General features: G+C 41.3%; 1 protein-coding gene across 1 annotated transcript in view; it reads right to left on the bottom strand.

Moving 5' to 3' along the window:
• LOC119772118 (protein-glutamine gamma-glutamyltransferase K-like) overlaps positions 1 to 25,610 on the bottom strand; it is a 68,646-nt gene that overhangs the window by 37,070 nt on the left and 5,966 nt on the right. The window lies entirely within an intron of this gene.

Raw genomic sequence — 25,610 nt, 5'->3', positions numbered from 1 at the left:
TACTGGAAGGAAGAAATGCTGAATGGATACAACTGCATCCTCTGCATGAAGGTCAATACAAACCAGCCAAACTTATTCTGCTCAAATATAAATTAAAAGCTTGAAATGTATGGAAAAAAGGGGAATTCCTTATCTAAATAAAGTTTGGTTATGTTTTATGACTAGACGTATTTTCTAGTATTTTTGAAGCGCCAGCTTATCTGAAAGCAGAGGAGGAATCTAAACCAAACCCAGTTTCTCCAGTTTTTCATAGAGAGCCTGAGATTAATCTATTGACTTATTTTCCTCTGATGATCCAGACTTTGTTTCAATTCCCTGTGAAGATTAAAAAAACTGCTCTGCTCTCATCTCTCCGTTAAACTGCACCAAGGCTTTTTTTATGTTGATATACCTTATGATGAGCAGATCTAAAATGGAAGAAAGGTAGCGCATTTTATGGAACAATCCCATCAGATCGCTGGAGGATCTTTTCTGTTTTGCTTGTTTTTGTGAAATAATCCACGTGTTACTCTGTCAGGACAGAGACAGATGCTCTCTGCACAGGATAATTGGTATTTCAGTGAACATATAATGGATGGCATTCACAAATCTGCACACATTCATACAGTAGAAAGATTGATAGCAATTTAGGATATATACAAATCTAGGAGGAGGAAACATTTCTTCCCACTGAGCTGAAGATTTCCTAAATGATGAAGGTTCAGTGCCTTATACAGAGTCTACCAGCACACCCAAGTTGTTAAATAATAATTAGCCGTCTAAAAGCCTAGGGGTTCCACGGAGGTACTGCATGGGGGCTGCGATAATTGACCTTCCAAAAGTTTTGGTTGATTAGATTTTTTTTTATATATTCCCTCCTGAATATAATTGAAATGTCTTTAAATCCACATGAACATGAATCCAACAGACTGTAGCTAACAGATAAATGGAGGCAGAAGATGTCTTTCAGTCATCAATGCTCCCATTCAGAGACACACAGGAGCTCTTTCAAGCTGGACACCGTTTCATTCACAACACCTGTCCCATCAACCAGGAATCAGAAATACTTTAATAATCCCAGGGAGGGATTACTTTAGTTACATTACTCCATCTGTAATAGAGTGACTATAGGAGCAGTTTGATAGAACACTATTTCATACGATATATATAATTAGGGGTCCCTGCTTCATCGCCATCAGTTTGGGGCCCTTGGCCTGGAAAATGTTGAAGACGCATGATCTACACTATAGAATGATAGCTTCTAGCCAAATACTATAGGAGTTATATAAAAGTATATAAATCCAGATGATTAGCATCTCCTGACAAATGCAGAGCCATCCAGAATATCTTCCTGTTTCTCTGATTGAATCAAACCCTTGCAGGTTTAAAACAGCTTGGTAAGTGAAGTTAAAAAGTAAGGAATAATAAAGCTTAGCATGCATATATTTTTGTTGGGAGGACATTTTCTTTGCATGTAGATAGATAATGCATGAATCTATGTGGCTATTCTTTTTCTGGATTGTTTTACCACTGCGAATCACTACACAGTGACTCAATTTTAATAGTTTACCGTTGTAGCTTTCAGTTAGGTTATTTTTTAAACATTTCATAAGACTGAAGGCCAATGTGAGACGGTTCAAAGAAACACCAGAAAAACTAAACCTAAACATGAAAAAAGTAATTCCTGCAAAATTCTAATAGAGATAAGAACCCACGTATCGTGCTCCAAAGACTGTCCTCTCATTGATATAAAAATGTTCACCTTCAGTTTTATCTTGTTTTGTTTGAATAATAGTCAAAAGTATGTTCAAAAATGTCTTTTCCTAAATCAAATAATTCCTCCGAGTTCAGTCTTGCATTTTTTGCTGGAATGTATTCAATGCCTTTCTCCATCCCTCTGAGGGATAAGTCAGAGTTTGTAAAACACAGACTACATAGTTTGTTTTTAGACATGATCATGAACCCCTAACCAGTCAAGAGACACGACAAAAAATCAAGACCAACAGATCCAACAAAAACATGTGATCCACTGCTGCATCATTCAGTGTTCTACTGTTATAGCTGACCGTCTGCAGTGCAGCAGTGCAGCTGGTTTCATGGAGATATGACTGTAGCAGCACACTGCTGGGATTGGCTACCTGGACTCTGGGCTCACCTTTTACCTGCAGGTCTCTAAATGGAGCAGCAGAGAATCTACGGACCAACCACGGCTGCTGATCGACTGCTTGGCCCTTAAAAGGCTCCGCTTATGGACAGCACGCTGTTTGGCCCCATGTGCTCCTGCTTCTGTTTCACAGATCTTTTGACACATCTTCTGTTCAAGAATTGGACATAAACCCTTTACTTTAACATCTTCATAGTGATTTCATGTAACATCCCTCCTGCTAACTGTGGGCATAACAGGGCCATGTGTTCATACAGGGTTAATGTAAAGTGATTTTATATACAGACTTATTATATAAATGTAGAATTTGTTTTGCTTTACAGAAATGTATGTGAGGATCTGCAAAATTCTTAAAGCTTCATTGGTTTACCAACAATATCTATTTAATATTTCTCATGTAATGGTTTGTCTAATGTATATTTCAACCTTAAATTCATGCTGTACACTTGAGTAAAAAAATTTGAAAACTAAATGTTGCGGAGAAAAACCCACGGATCCACTTTTGTTCCTCATTACAAACTTCTCCCATATGTTGGGTTTATAACCTGTGGCAGCCAGGCTGGGCTCGAGCTGGAAGAAAGGGTTAACTTTTTTATTGTTGTTGTTGCTTTGTTTCTCATTTAAATGTGTGGTAGATAAGCATCCAGGTGACGGGGTGTCATCGGAGGGAGGCAAAGGAGAAACTGGCACAAAGTGCATCTTGGTAGATGGTTATGTCGAATAGTAGAATAGTTTTCTGGATCATTTTTAGAATGAAAGTTTCCTGATCTGTAGCCGACACCCCCATGCCCAAGTGGTTATTAGCTGTAGAAATCCAAATATAGATCGAACTTCCCTCCAGATGAAATCACTTCTGAATTTGCAATGTTGTAAGTCAGATGCAGAGAAAATTTGGAGAGAAGATAAAAATGTCTTGTGCATTTTTACGTATTTGCTAAAGTTATATGTCTTTAGATCTTTGAAGAAACGAGAAGAAAAATAGAAAATAAAGAAAGCAAAATAAAGAAGAAATGATTCATTCTGGTGTTCTCAGAAACTGCCTTCACCTATGGCCATTAGTAAAGCTATAATTAGTGTTGCACCGATACCAGTATCGGTCGGGCCCCCGATCCAGCACTATAATGGCGGCATCGGTATCAGCGAGTACCAACCAATAGGGCATCGATACCATCTTGAGATCCAAAAGTTTCTTCAACTATTGTCACCCATTCCAGGTAGGCAATGAAAAGTTCTACTGGATTCACTTTGCTTTAGTCTTTTTCCTGCTTCACAAAGGGAGGCAGCAGCTTGATGAAGCCATGATGGTGATTATTTTACATCCAATACTGCACAGCCAGGTATCAGGTATTGGTATCGGGGCCAAAAATGGCAAGTCCAAAGTTTTAGTTTCATTTATTCATTTTATAGTAATAGCGTTGTTTATCCTGCACTTGCTGCTATTGCACTTCTGATTAGACCTAAACTGCATTTCATTGCCTTGTACCTGAACCTGTCTAATGACCTTTAAATCTAATCTAATCTAAAAAATTTCACAGCCACACTAGACTTTACTGGTTTATTAAACAGTAAACATAAGTTTATTTTAATAATATGCAAGAGTTTTGGGATTTTTTACAATACAATTAATGACGTAGATTGATGATATATAGGCAGCTTTTTCCCAGTCTTTAGTTCTGTTAATTATAAGGATGTTCAAGTTGACATGAATAAGTATAACATAGACATCCTATATATACCGGTATATAAAATATTTAGATCTGTAGGCTTAATAGAAATGTATGTTTAACACCCGCTTGAAGGATATTTTCAAAAGCTAAATATCTTCCTAGAAAACAAGCCCGATCAGTGCGCATATTCTAGTATGTAGAATATTCAGCTGTTCAACAGGTACTATGAGAATCAAACTTTTCAAGTTGCACAGGTTTGTCTTTCAGTGTTTTTCATATGGTGTCTTTGTTTGTCCCATTTCTCAAAAGACCAAAGCAATCTACTACAGGTTGTAATACAGCTTGTTGGTATTCAGTGATGATGTGCAGGTGTGACAGTACTTCACAAGACGCACTGATTGTTTGTGGCTTTTAACATATTAACCAGATGACAGCCGTAATTTGACACTGAGACCATTTTAACATCTGATTTTTTCTGTAAAAATAGAATATTCAAAGCTTAACACAGTAAAATCAGCTTCTTTACAGAGGGAGGTTAAAACACAAAATGTATTGAGCCAATCTCACTCTGCCTGCTTATAACCAACAAGGAATTTTGTCTTCCTGTGTCTGACTCGTCTTGACCGACTATTGAACCAGCTGAAAGTATTTCCCACACAAGCGAAACATTCCTCTGAAAATGTGACAACCAACAAGGTTGAGGTGAGGCAAGAAGAGCCACAATGAGTTCACGGCTTATTCATAAGTCATTCCGGCAGCCAGAATTGAGAATTTGCGAGCATGTCCTGCAGGAGGAAAGGGAACATCTCCTCCCAGCTCAGGATTGTGCTGTTTTGCTGACAGACAAGTGGAGTAGCAACCTGACAGAAAAGCAATCTTCCAAACAGGACAGAGAAAAGCCTGAAGAAAAGACAACAAAAATGCTGACATTGGATCAAAATATTCAGGTACAAGTCCTGGTCCTTCAGGAGATATGCATTAAAAGTTAATAGTAGATACACTATGTAGACAGGGGCGGATTTAGGAAATATGGGGCCCTAGGCAGAGACAGGCAGGGGCCCCTCTGAATGGAGAAGACATAAAACAGACCCATTCTACAGATAGGGAAATGTTAATAGAATAGACATCCATTATTTGTTCTATGTTTTGTGACTTGTCTAAACTTTAAAGCTGATTCTTTTATTGCATTTTTCTGTCTATAAAGTTTTTATCCATACATTTTATCGGACAATGAAATGTATGGGTAAAAAAACCCCAAAAAAACAAGACCAGGAGATCCCAGATAGGAAACACACATGAGGATCGAAGCATTGAGGAGGAACCAGCACTGAGGCACAGAAGACGTATATTAGGCCACGTTCTCCCTGCAGGCCTTGATGCTCAATTCCGATTTTTTTGTGAAATCCGATTTTTTTGCGTTGCCGTTCATATTTCCAAATATATGCGACTTGTATGTGATCTCCTGTGTGAACTGCAGTCATACAACACAGCGTCCCGCATGCGGAGTAGAGGACGCAATGACATCACAGGCCAGCGTGCTCTGTGTTTACAGTGCCGGAGCGCATCTAGCAATCTTCTCCAACCAAAAAAACTCAATCTTTTCAATATGTTTAAACATAAATACTGCTCTCCACATCATCATCTGCCATGGTTGTTGTTTTTCTTGCTGCTTCTGTGTAGCAAGACGCAGAATAGTGAACTTTGTCAGGTATTAATGGCGTTCAGGTCGGATTGACGCTGCAGTGTGAACGTAGCCTTAGATATAGAACAACGGCTCGGGTAATCAGCTAAGAGGGAGCAGGTGTGGATGGAAGCAACTAGAAGGTACAGGAAAGGAGACTGGCAGAAGGGGGCAACAGAGAGCAACACAAAACTGTTTAAATAAAACAAGAAAACAACTAGAATTGAACAGGTTGCAGATAGATTTGCACAAATAAGCTATTTCACATCTGTGAACCATTTGGAACTCAGGAGCCAGAAGCTTTAGCAGAGCTGATAAATGCTCTCATACCACCAAGATTTATATCCTGGCTTCCAGTGAAATGAGGAATCTGGTTTAACATTCTGGTTCTGATCCAGGGCCCTTAAACGTTCTGAGCATTTTATTGCAGCTTGTGATTAAAACACTCTGCTCCTTTCAGTCTTCAATGTTCCTCCTAAAATGCTAAATAGTGCAGGACCTTTTTAAACTATGGATCAGTTTGCAGATGCAACCAGGACGTTTTATTTAAAAAAAAAAAAAACCTTAAAGAAAATAAAATAAAATTCTTATTTCCACCACACTATTATGTCATAATTTTATCTGTTATCATTTTTTTATATGAATCTTCATAATTCATGTAACTTATTGTGTATTATACTTTACTCTGCCATGGTTGCTTTGTATATAAACTGAACTCACTTCATGTGTTTTATTCAGCTTTCACATTTAAATTAGAAATTTAAATTATTAAAATAAGCTGACAATATGAACATATGGCAGTTCATATTGTCAGCTTAGTTTAATTTTGGTAAAACATTGTTTAAGAAATGTTTGTGAACTCAACAGTCTTACTTATCAGTGGATAAAATCATTTTCTATCAATATAATTCTTGTTATTTGTTTGAGAAACTTAATAAGTTGAACTCTGACCACTGAGCTCCTTGCTTTTCCTTATTACTTTATAAATTGACAGATATTCTTTTAATTCAAAATTATGTGAATTTTTTGGACATTCCACTTTTTAAAGGATAAAACATGTTTGTTTATCATAAAGATTTGTTTCTGGTTTCAGATCTAGTTTTGACCAATCAGATGGCTCTTCATTCTTTTCTGGTTCTAATTCTTTTATGTTTGTGTGATTAACATTAAGTGTTTTTGGGTTTTTTTCATTCTGATAGCTGCTCTGCCTAATTTCCCCCAACACTGATGGAGAGATTTCTGAACAGCACTTTATTACCAGAGAGAATCTCTTCCTTCTTTATCTTGTAATTAATTAATTCAGTTCTATTCAGTTTATTTCTATAGCACCACATATATCATCTCAGGTCACTTTCCAGTTCACCAGATCATCCAGTCAGATTGATTCAAAGTTTTCTATCTAAGGAAAACCAGCTGATTGCATCGACTCATTGACTCTTCAGCAATCCCTCACACTAAGCATGCTTGTAGCGACAGTGGAGAGGAAAAACTCCCTTTGAACAGGAAGAAACCTCCAGCAGAACCAGGCTCAGTGTGAGCGGCCATCTGCTGAGGCCCACTGGGGTTCAAGGAGACAGAAGCAGACATAGAAAAAGAAGCATAGATACAAAAGGCAACTGTCAACCAGCTCCACAGGCGGCCCCGTCCAGGAAACACACAGCCAGGCAGACGAGCTCCGAGCCAGCTCCCATGTCAGAGGATGAAGAGAGCACATCCAGTTAGTCACAGTCAGAGAAACAGGACTACACTGGAAAACAGGCCAAGCTCCAACATCTAGAAACAAAGGTGTTGATGGCAGCAGCACAGCTGATATTTCTCTCCAGGATGGAGTCACAGCCAAACAGGAACAGACCAGATGAAGCTACTATGAGAAAAAGCAGAGAGAGCAGAACGTTAGAGATTGAACTAACAGATTCTGCAGAGTGGGAGAAGCAGAATGATGAAAAAGGGGTCCCTATGTCCTCCAGCAGTCTAAGCCTATAGCAGCAGAACTATAGAGATAGCTCAGGATAACCTGAGCCACCCTAACTATAAGCTTTATCAAAAAGGAAAGTTTTAAGCCTAGCCTTAAAAGTAGACAGGGTGTCTGCCTCACGGACTAAAACTGGTAGTTGGTTCCACAGGAGAGGAGCCTGAGAACTAAAAGATCTGCCTCCCATTCTACTTTTAGAAATTCTAGGAACCACTAGTAAACCTGCAGATTGAGAGCGAAGTGCTCTGTTAGGAACATAAGGAACAATCAGATCTCTGATATCAGATGGAGCTTGGCCATTTAAGGCTTTATATGTGAGAAGGATTCTCACATATAAAGAATTCTATTCTGGATTTAACAGGAAGCCAATGAAGAGAAGCCAGGATAGGAGAGATATGATTTCTCTTTTTCATTTTCATCAGAACTCTGGCTGCAGCATTTTGGATCAGCTGAAGGCTTTTAACTACAAACCCTCTCAATCTAATAGAGGGTTTATTATAGTCATCTGTTAATAAGAACCAGCGGAATGTTCAGTCAGTAAATATTCCTGGGATTGCTTTCATAAGACATGCTACTTTGAAAAAGAAAAGGTTGTGTAATTTATGAATGTAATGTTTTTCAGCAATCAAGATCCAGATCATTCCTCCATTAATTGATTTTCTCTTGACCTGGTGATAAACTTGTATTTTTGGGGGGATCAAAGCTGCTGTATCTTTGTTTGAACCATCTGTTGTGTATTTCGCTGTCATAAACTGTTGGTTTAAGCGCAGATCAAAGCTCAGCATTAACATCTACCTTACAGCTGAGCAGACGTTATAAAGACTGCAGAAGCTAATGAGGGAGAAAATATTTATTTTCCACTTTCAAAGGTATCATTTGACTCATTCCTCTGATTTATTTCTAACATGTCTTAATAATTTGTTGGCACTTTAAACTTAATCAGTCGACTATGTTTGGTGATCCGAGCGGCTGAAAATCCTTTAGTTGGTCTGCGGGGGGGATCTGCTGCACAGCACCTGTCTCAGTGCCAAACGTATACGTTTGAAGAAAATTTGCCGTGGATAGAAGCTGTATCCACAGGCTGAGATTACCCTGCTCACTGGGTACACTGGACCCAGTAAGAAGAAAAACACCAACCGATCTGTAAAGCGAACGCTGCACGGTTCGTTAGAAACAGTGTGTGATGAGGGTGAGGAGGAGGCACGGCAGTGAGGAGTAGGACTGTGTGACTGAAGAGCAGATTTCTACCAGTCCCTCAGCTGCTGTTATATGGCTACTAAACAGGGAACAGTGGTTCCCAGCGGGCGCTGGCACAGGAAGAAAAGAAATGTTTTATGAACCTGATTCATATAAAAGTAGAAAAAATTATGGTTTTTGCAACATGATGATCTTGAATCTCATAAAAAATATCTGACTGATTAATATAATATAATAACTTCAGCTGCCTCCTGCCCTCAATCCAGTTTGTGCTGTGGAGCAAAGAGTGGCTGGTTGGGGAACCTGGAGCCATAAAGATCGAAGTGAGGATGAAAGTCATGTCCTCCATGTCCAGGGAGTTCCTGACCCAAAACGTTGGACCCCTCCCTCCAGGAAAAGGAAAAGTCTTTATTGAATTGAAAGGTATTCAAATTAAAGTTTTGTTCATGCAGACTGTGGGATGTTTGATGTGGATAAATGGATTTTGTCTAAAATAGATTAGGTGAGACGCAAAGCCTTTGATTAACCTCACATCTACTTTACAAAACGCTTTTCTGCAGATAAGACAAGCGTCATGACCAAAAGAAAAGAAGGTCTCAGGGTAGGAAAGGATTTAGGCGGAAAGAGGCTATCAAATGAAATACTCCTCCAGAGGCCTCCTTCAGGAAGTTTTTCCAGACATGTCCAACTGGAATAAGATCTCAGATCTCTTGATAAACTGTGTGGATTTCTGGTAGCCTGGGAAGAACACTTTAGGGTAAGTTTAAATCTGCCTGACCTAGATCTAGATCTGTATCTGTGTGGTCAGACACTGATGCTCTACTGCAAGGCCTGGGTTGCATTTTCTTCTCTCAGTCATTGCCAGAGTGATTGCAATGACTTAGAGATAATAGTTCATCAGAGCAGACTACCCCCCTGAGGAAGTGGTGGCCCAGTGGGCATTTTTCTCCTCGAGAGGCCAGAGTTTTACCAGTTAGAAACTCAGATTACTACTTTGCTACAGTAGCAGCCATTCAAAATGGCCCTTCCCAGTCAAACGCCAGGCGAATAGCAGCCCACCTCTCTCCAACTTCCAGCTAATGGAGTGACTCCGTCTTGTATATTTTGTATAGTAGTAGCCATTCAATATTTCATATTTCCTTGATGGGTCCTTGGCTGGTCTCCTATAATTCCTTTTTAAACATCTAAAATATTCTTTCTGTCATGATTTGTGGACATTAAGATCTAAAGAGAAGCATCATCTCCTGGTCAGACGCTGTAATTCAGTGAAAGGGTGGATTCAGAGAAACAAAATATGAAAGGGGGGGTCACTGTAGTGGCTGGAGGGGATTTTGCTGGGAGTCGCAGGGAAGTGGGCTCCTATTCAGCTGAGATTGGGAAGGGTCATTTTAAATGGCTGCTTCTGTACTCTGACTCCACCCTCCAGCCAAGGACCAGCCAACAACCAGCCAAGGGCCAGCCAAGAACCAGCCAAAGACCAGCCAAGGGCCAGCCAAGAACCAGCCAAAGACCAGCCAAGGGCCAGCCAAGAACCAGCCAAGAACCAGCCAAGGACCAGCCAACAACCAGCCAAGGACCAGCCAACAACCAGCCAAGGGCCAGCCAAGAACCAGCCAAGGACCAGCCAACAACCAGCCAAGGACCAGCCAACAACCAGCCAAGGGCCAGCCAAGAACCAGCCAAGAACCAGCCAAGGACCAGCCAACAACCAGCCAAGGGCCAGCCAAGAACCAGCCAAAGACCAGCCAAGGGCCAGCCAAGAACCAGCCAAGGACCAGCCAAGGACCAGCCAAGGACCAGCCATGGACCAGCCAACAACCAGCCAAGAACCAGCCAAGGACCAGCCAAGGACCAGCCAACAACCAGCCAAGGGCCAGCCAAGAACCAGCCAAAGACCAGCCAAGGGCCAGCCAAGAACCAGCCAAGGACCAGCCAAGGACCAGCCAAGGACCAGCCATGGACCAGCCAAGGACCAGCCAACAACCAGCCAAGGGCCAGCCAAGAACCAGCCAAAGACCAGCCAAGGGCCAGCCAAGAACCAGCCAAGGACCAGCCAAGGACCAGCCAAGGACCAGCCATGGACCAGCCAACAACCAGCCAAGAACCAGCCAAAGACCAGCCAAGGGCCAGCCAAGAACCAGCCAAAGACCAGCCAAGGGCCAGCCAAGAACCAGCCAAGGACCAGCCAAGGACCAGCCATGGACCAGCCAAGGACCAGCCAACAACCAGCCAAGGGCCAGCCAAGAACCAGCCAAAGACCAGCCAAGGGCCAGCCAAGAACCAGCCAAGGACCAGCCAAGGACCAGCCAAGGACCAGCCATGGACCAGCCAAGGACCAGCCAACAACCAGCCAAGGGCCAGCCAAGAACCAGCCAAAGACCAGCCAAGGGCCAGCCAAGAACCAGCCAAGGACCAGCCAAGGACCAGCCATGGACCAGCCAAGGACCAGCCAACAACCAGCCAAGGGCCAGCCAAGAACCAGCCAAAGACCAGCCAAGGGCCAGCCAAGAACCAGCCAAGGACCAGCCAAGGACCAGCCAACAACCAGCCAAGGACCAGCCAACAACCAGCCAAGGGCCAGCCAAGAACCAGCCAAAGACCAGCCAAGGGCCAGCCAAGAACCAGCCAAGGACCAGCCAAGGACCAGCCATGGACCAGCCAAGGACCAGCCAACAACCAGCCAAGGGCCAGCCAAGAACCAGCCAAAGACCAGCCAAGGGCCAGCCAAGAACCAGCCAACAACCAGCCAAGAACCAGCCAAGGACCCATCAAGGAAAGTAGGGACATTTTGAATGGCTATTACTGTAGAAGGCTGCCCACTGCTCCCAGATAGATGCTCTAGATGACATGTATAACTGCTCCCCCCACTGCATCTTACTCCTGGCACTATTAATATCAGACTTGGTTACAGGAGTCTGGCCCTTAGAAGCCTATTACATAAAGCTCACTGCACTGATGTTGGGGTAACCTGACAACCGCCCCATGTTTAAAGGTCTGCTGCTCAGGCCTCCATGTTCCATTGGTTGGAATACTTAAACTGGACTAGAGGAATTAGATTAAAGTGGAAAACATTAGACTGATGTTAGACTGACATGTACCGGGAAAATGTGCCCATTAAGGCTTATTCCTGAAGTCCTGCACGGTTTCTTGCCTCTAACTTTACACACTAAACCTTGAACTTTCATACAGTATCTTTGGCAGTTGAAGCCTGGGATTGTGGACCTGTTGGCATTGGCCTAAGCCTTAAATCCAGCAGCCTCTGAAACCATGAATGGGTGGGGCTATTTTTAAACACCTGCATAAAGAAACACAACATCCCAATGAAAGTAGCAGCCAAGCAGGGACTTGTTTTTGGCTAAATGACTCCATAATAAATACGAGGAATATAAATATAGGTGCTGTGGTGTTTATTCATTTGATTGGTTGTTCATTTTTTGTGGCATTACAGTTTTTAATTTTTAATTGTAGAATCATACATTTATTCTCCCTCACAAAGAGAGAAAACTCAAAAAAACCAAAGGCAGATTAAATTCAAAAATGTCCCTGCAACCTGTTATATTGTTAAACTACTGCACCAGTCCAAAGCTGTAGTACTGAATGATGCTGTGCACCCAGATCCCATCAGCAGGAATGGTAAATGGTAAATGGCATGTAATAATATAGCGCCTTTATTCAAGTTAGGAGACTTGACCAAAGCGCTTTACACTACATTCATTCACCCATTCACACACACTCACACACTGATGGTGGCAAGCTACATTGTAGCCACAGCTGCCCTGGGGCTCACTGACAGAAGGAATCCACTGGCTTGAAAGTAATAAAATATATACATGACCTCTTGTCATTAAAATACACTGATATAGATGCTTTAAAGTAAGATGATTACGGGGATAATTTAGAATTTGCTTCTAAAACATGAATGTTTTTGCAAACAATTCTAGTGTTTTGCTCTGAAAACGAAAATCTTATATTTTTCTCAAAAGTGTTTATTCTCCTTTTTTGTTTTGTTGTGAAAGTGTTCAGCCCCCTTTGAACTTTTCCACCTTTTGCCACATTTCAGGCTTAAAACATAAAGATATGAAATTTGATTTTTTTTACTGAAGAATTAACAACAAGTGCGAAACAATCAGGAGGTGGAAGGAAATTTATTTTAAACTTATTTTAACAGATAAAAAACTTAAATATAGAAAGTTTTTCAGCCTCTTTGAGTTCATACTTTGTAGCGTTCCTTTAGCTGAGTTCTTCATCTGAGCCCCACCCAGATAATGTTGCTTATCGTTGTGACGTTACGCCATTGGTGTTTATGAACAGCTTTTTCTGCTTTTCTCACAGATTCACGATAGGATTCAAGTCTGTACTTTGACTAGGCCATTCTAACACATAGATGTGTTTTTTTGTGAACCGTTCCATTGTGTCTTTAGCTTTCTGCTTTGGATCATTGTCTTGTTGGAAGATAAATCTCTCTGGTCTTCTGCAGACTCCAGCAGGTTTTCTTCCAGAATGTTCCTGTCTTTGGCTCCTTACATCTTCCCATCCATTTCAACCATCTTTCCTGTCCCTGCTGAAGAAAAGCAGGTCCAAACCATGATGCTGCTGCCACCATGTTTGACCGTGTCTATGAGTGAGAGGTGGGGTCCATCTTGGACAGGTCTCCAGTCCATCACAGGGCAACACAGAGACAAACAGGACAAACAACCATTCACACTCACACCTGAGGAGGATTTAGAGAAGCCAATTAACCTACCAGTCATGTTTTTGGACTGTGGGAGGAAGCCAGAGTACCCGGAGAGAACCCACGCACGCTCAGGGAGAACATGCAGAAAGACTTATCTTTACCATATCTTTGTAGATGGTGTGATACTCCTTCCATTCAGTATCATTGCTGCTCAGGGCTCTTTGGGATGTTTAAAGCTTGAGGAATCTTTTCGTATCCAAATCCAGCTTTAAGCTTCTATATAACAGCATCTGGGACCTGTCTGGTGATTTCCTTGTTCTCTGTGATGCTCTCTGTGCTTTAAACAGACCTCTGAGTCGATCACAGAGCAGGAGCATTTCTACAGAGACTTTATTCCACACAGGGGGATTCTGTTTATCATCATCAGTCCTTTAGGTCAATATTGGATCATTCAGAGATCCTCAGTGAACTTCTGGAGAGAGTTTGCTGCTGAAAGTAAAGGATCTGATTAAAATATCCAACATATTTTATTCCATTTCATGATTGTCACTTGATGTTTCTTCACAATCTTTATATATTTCTGCATGAAGTTTGCATGTTCTCCCTGAGCATGCCTGGGTTCTCTCCGGGTACTCCAGCTTCCTCCCACAGTCCAGAAACTTGACTGTTAGGTTAATTGGCTTCTCTGAATTCTCCTTAGGTGTGATTGTGTGCATGGATGGACGGATCCCTTTATGTTTGAAGCCTGAAATGTGGCAAAAGTTCATTGCCACCGAAAACGTTCATAGTGTGTTTATTCAATGGTTGTTTTGAATGAGCCACATAGGAGAAACTCTGTGATAATGAGGCATATGCTGGTGAAGATTCTCAGTCAAAAGTGAAAAAAAAAATCCACTGGACTTTGTTTCCAAGTTTGAAGACATTTTGCTTCCCATCCAGGAAGCATTTTCAATTCTAAATGTCAGAAACAGCGTTAATTCCTTCCCACTATCATCTCAGCCCTCTCCCCATTACAGGAGACCACAGCACTTTGCCCCTTCAGTCAGGCCAACAATTCCCTCTAACGACCCCCCTTTCAGAGACATAGACAGGTATGGGGCATTGCAGGCTAACAAAGAAGCCAAACGACCCCCATTCCAAAGGGGGGGACCCGTTCATCCGTTTCTATCTGCATGTTTTCTAAACTAAAACCAGGCTTTGTTGGGCTGCTGGATAAAACCTGGAACTAAACGCTATTTCTGACATTTTGAACTGAAAAAGATTCCTGGATGGAAGAGAAACGTCTTCAAACTAGGAAACAAAGTCCAGAGGATTGATTTTTTTTATTTTTTTTGGAATAATGAGGCATGTTGCAGTCAAATTAACGACATTCACAGTGAACATCAGCAGTAAGAGGATTTACGTGACTTTGAAGGTGGATTTGCAGTTGGTGCCAGAAAAGTCTGGATTTAACATTTTAGAAACCTTTGATCTCTTTAATTCAAAGCTATATTTAGACTTATGGACAATGATCCAAAAACAGAGACAAAAAAAAACTCAATAACTAATGCCTTGTTAATGTGAGATTAGGAAGGATTGTTTGAAAAACTGTTCACCTACTGTTGAAAAGCAACAGTAGGTGAAAATAAGTCTTGTTGCATCATAGGTCTAGATAGCATCTGTAAAATGTTCTGTGGGATGTTATCATTTAAGTGTGAAGGCAGATCTTCCAATGACATCATATAGACTCTCTGCCTGAAAGTTTGATAAGTTCAGAAAGCGGTTGCTTTCTGTTTATTCTTGCTTCGTGTGTAGATTGACTCTTTGCACTCAGTTATTTGAAACACTGGAAAAAATAAAATTCTAGATAAGTCAATAATTCTTAAAATAAGTGCATTTTTTCTTTGATTGAGGAGGTAAAAGAGACGTTTTGCCAATGGAACAAGATAATTTACACTTTAATTGAGGAAAAACTATTGAATTGTCTTATTACAAGTGCATTTTATCTAATTATCTTATTTTGAGAGTAAAATTACTCATTCCATTGGCAAACTATCTCACTTACCTCCTTGAGTTAAGGGTAAATATATTTTATTTAAGACAATTTTACTTATTTCTAGAACGTTTTTCCAGTGAAGTTTTATTGCAAGAGACAAAAGCGTGACGTCAGGATCAAAGATGCCAGAAGAAAGACGACGTCCTGTTCCTTATCTGCAGCACGCAGCCTGTCTGTTAGCTTCTAATGCCGTTTGCTGCGATAATCAGCACCGACAGGCAGATCTACAGATGGAGCGTGATGCATTAACCTGTGACAAGATTTTGGTGCTCAAAGTGACGCAAGTGACAACTATCATGGTGTGCCAAGAAAAACAAAGTAATCCTAAAGTCATTCTTTCCTTTCAAGGTGCTCCAAAAGCCCTCCAGTTCTTATTCTCACAATAATCAGAAAAATCCCACGGAGCCTGAATGAATTGAAGAATGTGGGCCTGTGTGGCTGATATCCTGCAATTTTCAGATGTGTCTTCGGTCCAGCACACCTGAATCCAACGATTAAATGATTAAGAGGACTTTGGAGGAAAGTGACTGCATACTGAAGAGGTAATTCTGCCGTCGGATTCAGGCGTGTCTGATCAAAAATTAATCTAAAAGTTTTAGGAATCAGGCCCCCAGGAACCGGATTCCCCCTCCTGCTTTAGGGGGGGTTTCTGCCTTATAATGGGAAGGTTTTCAGCATGAAGTGGCCTGCAGTTTAAATGAGGACAAATGTGTTGGATAATCATTGGATTCATGCCACAGAAAAATATAAAACATATCCAGGGGTTGAAGATAAACACATCATTACTGAGGCCATGAAAGGGAGACAAATGCTTTTATTTCCTCACCAGAGACTTATCAACCGACCACCTTTAGACGGCTGGTCCTAAAGTCCAATTAATGACCTGAAGGAAACACAGCCTGGAGCATCAACAGAAATATAATACTCTAAATAATGTAAAGGGCAGAGTGGTTCCAAAATAAGGCTTAAAATAACCCCAGATAGGGTTTCAGTCATGATTTAAGGGGGAGGAGCAGCTGCCTGCATTTCACTTAAAAAAAAAGATATCAATTGAAATTCCTCAAAGGCAGATGGTGATGGACATGGCAGCACAAGGACAGTAGCACAATTTTAAGAAGAAAAAAGAGAAATGAATCATCAGTAGTGAATGAGTCACCTGCTCCAGTCTAATCAAGCTGCATCACTAAACTGTCTAAGAAGGATCAGAAATGAAGCAGGGGTGGAGCTAGATGGGGGGCAGGGGGGGCCAGGGCCACCGTTAGCCAATCATTGGCCACCCCTACCATTTTTTCATAATAATACAAACGGTGACAGCAGTAATACTTTCAAGTGGAATATTTAAAACAATTTACGTTTTCATATATTAACAATTACTTGACAACAAATTCGCTGTGGTTAATGATTCACATCAATATACTAACATTAAAGTTGATAAACACAGAATTCCTGCTCTTTTCAGAACTACATTTTGTGTTTTATGAGGTAAAGAGAAAATTATGTCTGCAAATCATCCATAGGAATCTTCAGTGAAATCAAAGATAAATAATTATCTTCATAAAAACTTATTAAATCATCAATTTATGTAAATATTATTGCACGTAAACATCAATTTTATGCAGAAGGATTATTGATAAAAGTATGTAAGTAATTCACTGTACCTTTTATCTAGACAGATGTTAAAATATATGCGTCTATTTGTTAGCAAAGGCTGTAGGAAAGTATAGTTTGTCTTTATTTGGAAAATATGGATGTTTTGTTCATTAATTTTCCTGTTGGAACAGTGCATGTTGAGGTTCCTGCGCTGATCCGCTTTTGGCCTAGCCTGGGTGCCATTCCGACCTTAGTCCTGCCCACAACGTTTGAGGATCATCTTCTTATTCTAGGCGTGCAACTGCACGCTTTGATTTTTGTTGACAACAACTATGCGTCGCTTAACATACGTCACGCACTCCGTTGCTCTTATTGGTTGTAGGTCTATCCAATTGAGTGCAGAGGCATTTTTTTTCCTGGTTCGTTCAAAACACGCCCCATAATCACAGCTCTATGGAGCAGCATCAGACTCATTCTGACTAGAATTGAGTAGGACTACGTCAGGCTACCCCTCGCCACCCCTCAGTGTACATTGGTTATTACCTGGACACCCTTATAAAACCTTTCTAGCTCCGCCTATGCTCTGAAGGACCCTTGAATCCCTATTAAACAGTAAAATGCCCTTTTACAATAGGCACCGCTGTTATAACACGACAAGTGTTTTGCTAAATCATCCACTTTCTCTTTCAAGCGTTCGGTCTGTTACGCCCACCAAGGACACAACATATTTGAGGACACGAGACAAAAATGAGGGTTCAAAAAAAGATATTTTATTAATAAATTCTCTCCGTTTTAGTTGTTCTTGGTTCGGCTTCTTCAGATGTTCTGCGAAGAGAAAAATAGTTAACGGCCCTCAAATCCCGTGCCCCAAAAAAAAAAAAAAAAAGAAACCCAAAGTAACAACAGAAAGTTGGACCTGGCAGGCCGATCAAACAGAAAAAAACGGTACAGCAGGGGGCCAACCCTATACAGGGCCGTCGAAGCCCCTACTGGTACCGGACTAAAGGCAAAAAATAACCTAAGCGAAAGAAAAATCGAAAACAGGACTACCGGTCCCGCCAGGCCAAAAACCTCAAGAAAAAAGTAAGAAAAAGGTAACAAAAATACCACATGGCAGGCTGGAACGTCCGCTGCAGGCCGCAGCGATAAGACAAGTGCGCACCGCGCACGATGGAGCAAATGAAGCAGGTGGGAAGTGGCGTCCAAACGAGGTTGGAAAGGAACGCGCTAACGTGCTGAAGGCCAGCCTATTTATAGGCGGACGACAGCACCACAAATTAACATAATTAACTTGCTAAAAGAATCCCAAAATATATTAACAAAAGATCCTTCAACTAAAGTTTATAAGAAACAAAGAAAAGAAATGGACAAAAATCATAATGTGCCCGAAGCACATAACAGGTCACCTTATGAGCTGTAATATAAGTCATTGAGATTTGGAGCAGCTGCTTGCATTTCAGTTAAAAAGGACATAATATCAATCGAAATTCCTCAAAGATGGTGATGGACATGGCAGCACAAGGACAGTGGTACAATTTTAAGAAAAAAAAAGATAAATGAATCATCAGTAGTGATTGAGTCACCTGCTCCAGTCTAATCAAGCTGCGTTCACTAAACTGTCTAAGAAGGATCAGAAATGAAGCCAGCGGCAGTGAAGGTCTAAGAGAAACACACTTTCTGCTGATCTACATGGACTCCATGTTTGATATGAAGTCATTGCCTCTGAAGGACCCTTGAATCCCTATTAAAAGGCAAAGTGGTCTTTTTACAACTGTTATAACATCCATATCCAGGTGTTTGCTAAATCATCCACTTTCTCTTTCAAGCATTCAGTCACCTTATCAGCTCTAATATAAGTCATTGAGGTTTTATTTAACCAAAGCAGGAAAAGTGTGGCGGCCATTCCTGAGCTTCATGGAGACCAAGACATCAGGCCTTAAGCCCGGCACCGGGCCCAGCTGACACCTGCTGCTGTTTATCTGGCCAAAACACAGTCACATGGTGTTTCATCCACATGCCTTTCAAATGGGGCTTTAACATTTCTAAAACATGTTTCAAATTTATTTGTTTCACAAAAACTTTTTGTTTCCTTGCTGTGTAAACACATAAAAGGAGATTTTAAATTCCACCTGGCATGTGTGACTCTGCGGGAGTAATGCAACAGCAGGTATCAATTTTTAGCCCCGCCCCCTAATGGAAACTAGAGGCTCAGACCTTTCTAAGGAGGGGTCAGAGGTCATTGTGCGACCATTTCAGGTGATGTAACCAGCATGCGTTACATTAGCTGCTCTGTTATTCTTATTTTCTAGTTAGTTTGGTGATTTTATTGGTAAATTTCAATGAACCGACGGCTAAATCTGAGGAGCAAAGGCTTTGTCTCATGCTGAAGGTCTCCGATAATGGAAATCAGAATATTTATCTGACCAGATTTCCTTTTATGAGCGGAAAAACGCATTTTTGCATAATTTGGCCACTTGTGCCCCTGTGCTGAAATCCCATTTCCTCCTGACTCCCTGCCCACTAAAACCTTTGTGGAACAAACATGCTTCAACTGATTCAGTCCAAATTAGCTTGATTTATAGCCAAGATGTGGATCTATAAAGTCTGAGGGTTTAATCAGAGTTTCTAATGGGCTTTCATGGTGTTTTACAGAGTTAAATATTTTTCATTTTTTCTTTGTTTAATCACCTATAAACAGAGGTGTCAAGTAATGAAGTACAAATACTTTGTTGCTGTACTTAAGTAACTCATATATACTTTACTCCATTACTTATGTATCTGTACTTTCTATTCCTTACATTTTTAAAACAAACGTTACTCGTTACTCTTGGCTTCGGTTTAATGTTTCTAAATCTTTATTTCCCGTCATCTGCTCCATCCAATGCAGATCATTGGCTCCGCCCACATCTAGTGAAAACTAGTGTGATTGGATGAGTCATAGAATGCAAACACTCATTGGTTAGCTAAAGGAAATCATCAGAAGCAAGCAGGTGTTCTTCAAACTGCTAACGTGAATTGTCTACGCCATGCTACAATGTGGGATTCAGAAAAAGATGTTGAAATGTCTGAAAGGTCGGACACAGGCGAGAGCGTATCGGGAGACGGAGACCAACCAGACCTCCCTCATCCTTGGACCTATCTCAGAGAATTTATAGAAATAGTCCAAAAATTTAGCTTTCAGTTCATCTAGGGGCATCTGGCTGTTTTTTTAAAGGTTTATTTATACTTTTATACTTTAAATAGTTTTTGGAGCACATACTTTTTCAATTTTACTTGAGTAAAGAGGTCAAGTTGATACTTCAACTTTTACCAGAGTGTTTTTAAACTGCAGGATCTATACTTCTACTGAAGTAACAAATGTATGAACTTTAGACACCCCTGCCTATAAATCAGACACAGGGGCGGATTAAGAAATTTTGGCCCCCTGGGCCTGACATGGTCTTGGCCCCTCAACCCCCCGCGCGTGCGGGCGCACACACACGCACCCACTATGCAAGAAATACTGTATACTGTGAACAGACATGCACACTGTCCTGTACAGAAGAGTGCACATACTGCACACACACTATTAGGTATTCCACACAGACACTGACAAGCACAGGTTTCACACAGACACAGGGGGAGGGGATAAATGGCCTAAAAATAAACATTTTGGAAAATGATTATGCCCACTTCAGTGATGGTGCATTGGGTCATTTGAGAGATATTATGTATTGGAAGTTGGTAGCTATCATGAAATAAACCCCCCACCCCACCCAAAAAACTAAATCGGACATGATTTTTGCCCCCTTTTCCTCCCTTCTATCATTAAAAATAAAATAATATCTTAGGAAAACACTTTGGCATAACGGCAGCTGTGCAGCAAATTGAGGCTCAAAGTCTGTATCTATTTGTGGTTAAGCTTGAAGAGAAGGAGAAAGGTAAAATGATAACATGCATCGGAGAGCACCACAAAGAAAGGTGTAGGCCAGTTCATGGTACAAGGGCTGCATGCAGGTCAAGATAGCCCATTTCCAAGAATGCTATAGTGGCTGGACAGACACTGGACATGTCCTGAACTCAGTGTCAGACTTGGCTGCCGAATACTTGGATGAAGTGAAGCAGCTGACAGATCTCATGCTGCCCCATCTGAAGACTGTCCTGGCCAGGCAGAGGATGGATGAGGAGACCTTCCCAATGGACCCTGTCAGTGAACAGGCTAGTAACATTGATGGCACCCCTGTGCACAACATTGGGATGGAGAGACAATGTGGCAAGGTGGACTACAAACTGAAGAAGTTGGGCACACTGAACGCAGTCAATAGGTCAATAATTTTACAGAAGTGCCAGGAGCTTCAGAGGTTTCAAGGCAGCAGCACAAGCAAAAAGGGAGGTTGAACTCAACTGGAGTAAATCCATGAAGGCAAAATTCGAGAGTAGGGCAGATGAGAAACAAGAGATGGCTCAAAGAAAGGAGAGTAAGAGACTAGACATGCTGGACACACTGAAATCTTTTGATGGCCCCTTCACGATAGTGGGGAAGTTGAAAAGTTCCTTGTGGATGAAAGTCTGCACAAGAATGCAAAGCTGCAGAGAATGAAGCTTGAGGTTCAGTTTGCCAGAGAAAGCACCAAGCTTCTGCCTAAAGTCAATCCTATCTTCACAATCCAGGTGACACTTCCCAGAAATGGCGAAAGTGCAATTCTCCAAGTCATAATGGATACTTAGAATTTTATGGTGGTGGTAAGTATTCATGAAAACAGGTAGCCTAACATTAGTGAATGGGTGAATTCTGGAAATAACCTAAAAATCTTACACAGTGCACCTTTAAGCAAGGGGTTTCTTTCGTGCTTTCAATTTTGCAAAATCATCCACCACATCATTGAAGTCCAACTCTCTTGTCAGCTCACTCTCAATTGCCATTAGAGATAACGCATTTAATCTTTTCTGAGTCATTCTTGTGCGCAGCTCATTTTTTACTCTTGACAAAAGAGAGAATGAGCGTTCTCCCTCACAGTTACTGACCGGTAGAGTGAGAAAAATCTGTAGCGCAATGTATGTATTAGGAAACGTAGGCTGTGTCCAAAATGTATTATTGTTTTGAGCAGTCCTGAAGGGGTCCTCTCCTCATCAGTGTTGTTGAGCTGTATAAAAGATTTGAACTGTATAAGCTCCTGTCCAAGACTTTCATTGAGGTCAGATGGGTATGATTCAGTGAGAATCTTGGCCTTGTGAAGGACTGAAGCATTGGACTCTGTATCCAAAGAGAAAAGGACACTGAACAAATTGTTCAGATGTTTGTAGGCCTCCAGACGGTGATTAAGGCTTGAACTCAGTTGATCAATAGAGGCAATAAATGTCTCTATTTGAAACAGTTGCCTTCCCTCAAGCACAACATCTGGGGATGCTGATTCATCAGCAAACTTTTTACGTTTCCTCGTCCGTTCAGCCCTGTAAGATGGGGTGCCACCCAACATGTTTAAGGCTTTCTGCTCAAAATGATCAAATAGATCTCTTTGGGAGAGAACAAAGGTGCGCAGAGATTCCAGCAATCTAACTGCTGTACCAAGGTCCATGTCTGCTTTTTGAAGTTGCAGACTTGTGGCCTGAAATCTGGACAGAACAGTGTCCCAAAAGCCTGCCATGAAGGCCATCTCAAGTGAATCCAGCTTCCGCACTAGACTGTCAGCTTCAGTTCGTGTGTCTCGTTTCTCTGTGTCATCAGTGGAAATAACCTGTAGTGCTGCTTTTATTTTACTGTAGTTCTGCCACAGTGCTTTGGTAGATTCTGCACGGCAACTCCAACGCGTGTTGGATAAAGCTTTAAGTGTGAGATCTATGTTGGAATTGCCAAATACCCTGTCCCATCGGTGTGTGGATGCAGTTGTGAAGTTGTAAATAGACTGAATCAAGTCAAAATACTTAGAGACTTCATTTCCACATCTGTCAATGCTGTTGACTCCCACCAAATTCAAAGAGTGAGCTGCACATGGAATATAGTGTATTAATGGGTTGCTTTTCTTTAAGTGAGCCTGCAACCCATTATACCTCCCTGACATGTTACTGGCATTATCATAAGCCTGCCCCCTGCAATTTGACAGCTCTAACCCTAGATTTTCCAACACAGACATGACACAGTTAGCCAAACGTTCACCTGTATGGCTAGTAATGGGCTCCAAACCCACAAAGTGTTCAACAACACTGCCCTCTTTGCTAACAAAACGGAATATGAATGTCAATTGGTCCACATGAGATAAATCTGGGGTTGAATCCACAATTATAGAGTATTATTTGCTTGCTTGCAGTTCCTCTGCTATAGCCTGTTTGGTTTTTGCACCCATCAATTCAATGAATTCCTCACAAATGGTGGAGGACAGATATGAGGTATTACCTCGACCCATCTGCCCAAACTTTCTGATGTGATCCTTTAGAAAGGGATCAAATTCAGCCAGGACCTCCAGAATACCAAGGTAGTTCCCATTGAGAGGAGACCCTAACGATTCATTTTTACCCCTAAATGCAAGGCCCCTTTCTGCAAGGAATTTAATGACTGCAACAACTCTTTGTAACACCTGCCTCCAATAGCTGCTCTCTGCCTGAAACTGTTTGAACAGGTCTGTATCAACTGTGGCACCTTTGGCGCGGTTCAAGACTGCTTGCATGCAGGTTATGTGCTCAGCACTTCGCTCATGTTCACCAAATCTTTCTGAGTGTTTCCAATCACAATAGCCTGTCACAAAAGAATGCGTTTTTGGGGGAAACAGTTTGCATGCAAAGCAGTAAACATTACCAGTAGAGGGAGAGTACATCAGCCACTCTCTTTGTACTCGTTGTCCATTGGGCAAGTGTGAAGTAAAATGTTCATTGTTTAGGCATCGGGTTTTGCCTCCTAGCCCACTGTTCCTCACAGAAGCTGGATAATGGCTGTGACGGTTGTGAAATGATTTTGCACCTCTTTGAATAAGAACTTCCTTCATTGACTCAGTGAGGGTCTCAGCCCATTTAGCGGGATCACTAGGTAGAGTTGTCACTGTAGATGGTGTTGACGAAAGATTCAGCTCATTTTCTATGCTGTCCAGAGGTGCAGTGACCTCACATTCATCCGAGCAACTGGCTACTGCTGAATTGGTTGAATCATAAGCATCAGAAGCATTTGGTTCAGTGTCTACACTTGTAGTGGTCTCAGGATCTTGGGAGCTACATGCTAGCTCAGGTGCATTGCTAACCTTAGCTGAATTTGCAGTAGCATTTATAGAATTGCTTTCAGCAGATGTCTTTGTACTGAAGAAGCTGGAGATATTTGGAACACTCTCAAGTAAAACTGATTCCTTTTTTTTCTTTTCTTGCTGAACTTTTTTTCTAGCTCCTCCACTTAAACGTTTATGATCCATATTTCCCTTCTTTCTTTGCACATTGGCTCTTTGCCTATCACAACAGATAAACCAACTATGTGTGTGTGTATGTGTGTGTGTGTGTGTGTGTGTGTGTGAGTTTGTTTGTGTGTTTATGATCGGTGCTGCTTCCTTCAAGTGTGTGAGGTGATTTAGAAAACTAGCAACCCAGCATCAACACTCCAAAGCAGAGAATAACAGCTTACTAGCATAGACAATTGAGAGCAGAGAATCAACTTATTCGTCTGATAGACAGCAGGAGAGCAGAGTGGTCAGTGATGATCGAATCAAGAAAATGTCTAAATGGCAAGGGAACAGACTGATTTGTACTGAGGAGAAAGAGAGAGAGAGCCAATTACAGTGAAATATATTCCAAAAGAGCCAAGTGACTAGCTGAAGGCAGGGACAAATGCCTTGGAGTGAACAACAAGAGTGCAAAGTACCAAATGGCAAAATGTGGGAAGACCAACAGGCAGATCTGCTTTTACCACTTATCTTCACAACCAAAAAGTCGCTAAATGATGTTTTTAGTTGCTAGCCAGGTATGGCCAAAAGACACGAAATCTAGCGGCAAACTCGGTCAATCACACTGACAGTGAAACAAATATTTTGAAAAGATAATAATTGTACAACTTTGTGCACTTTTGTCTTCTATCTAAATATTTTCACAAAGGACACCAAAATGTTGCTATCTGCAGGCAGCTTGCTAGCTATGATGGCAGCAACGATGTCTGCCAGACAGGAGAGAGTGGTCAGTGACGATCGAATCGAGAAAATGACAAAATGGGTCAAAGACCAAAAAGTTATTAACTGACAGCAGTGACAAATGTCAGACTGTAAACTTTTTCGAAAGAAAAAGACAAAATGGGAAGATGCTGATAGTAACAGCAAAATGGAAAATATAAGAATTTCCAAGTAATGCTCAACTCAAGTGTGTGTGTGTGTGTGTGTGCGCGCGTTAAACTTCTTGTTGAATGATTTCAAATTATCTCTGAGTCTGAACTGAGGGAAAGGAAACCAAATTTTGAGCAGTCTCTCACGAGTTCAAAATACCAAATGAGGAGATTCTAAAAGAACAGACCGGTTTATGAAAGACTCGATGGGGGAGGGGCACAGCTAAGAATACTTGAGTGAGATTCTTTGATCCAAATTCGAGATAGAGCTTTTTGATAATGATAATTTGCCAGAGTAAGGTTGTGTAATCAAAATTTGAGAATGAGCTTTGTCAATCAATCAAGAATATTTGCATTATGTTCTGTGATCAAAATTCAGAAACAACC

Source organism: Cyprinodon tularosa, unplaced genomic scaffold (genome assembly GCF_016077235.1).
Source record: "Cyprinodon tularosa strain WSP-4 unplaced genomic scaffold, ASM1607723v1 ctg119, whole genome shotgun sequence".
Classification (NCBI taxonomy): Eukaryota; Metazoa; Chordata; class Actinopteri; order Cyprinodontiformes; family Cyprinodontidae; genus Cyprinodon; species Cyprinodon tularosa.
The sequence above is the reverse complement of the archived record's forward strand: the minus strand, read 5'-3'. Positions and strand labels throughout refer to the sequence as shown.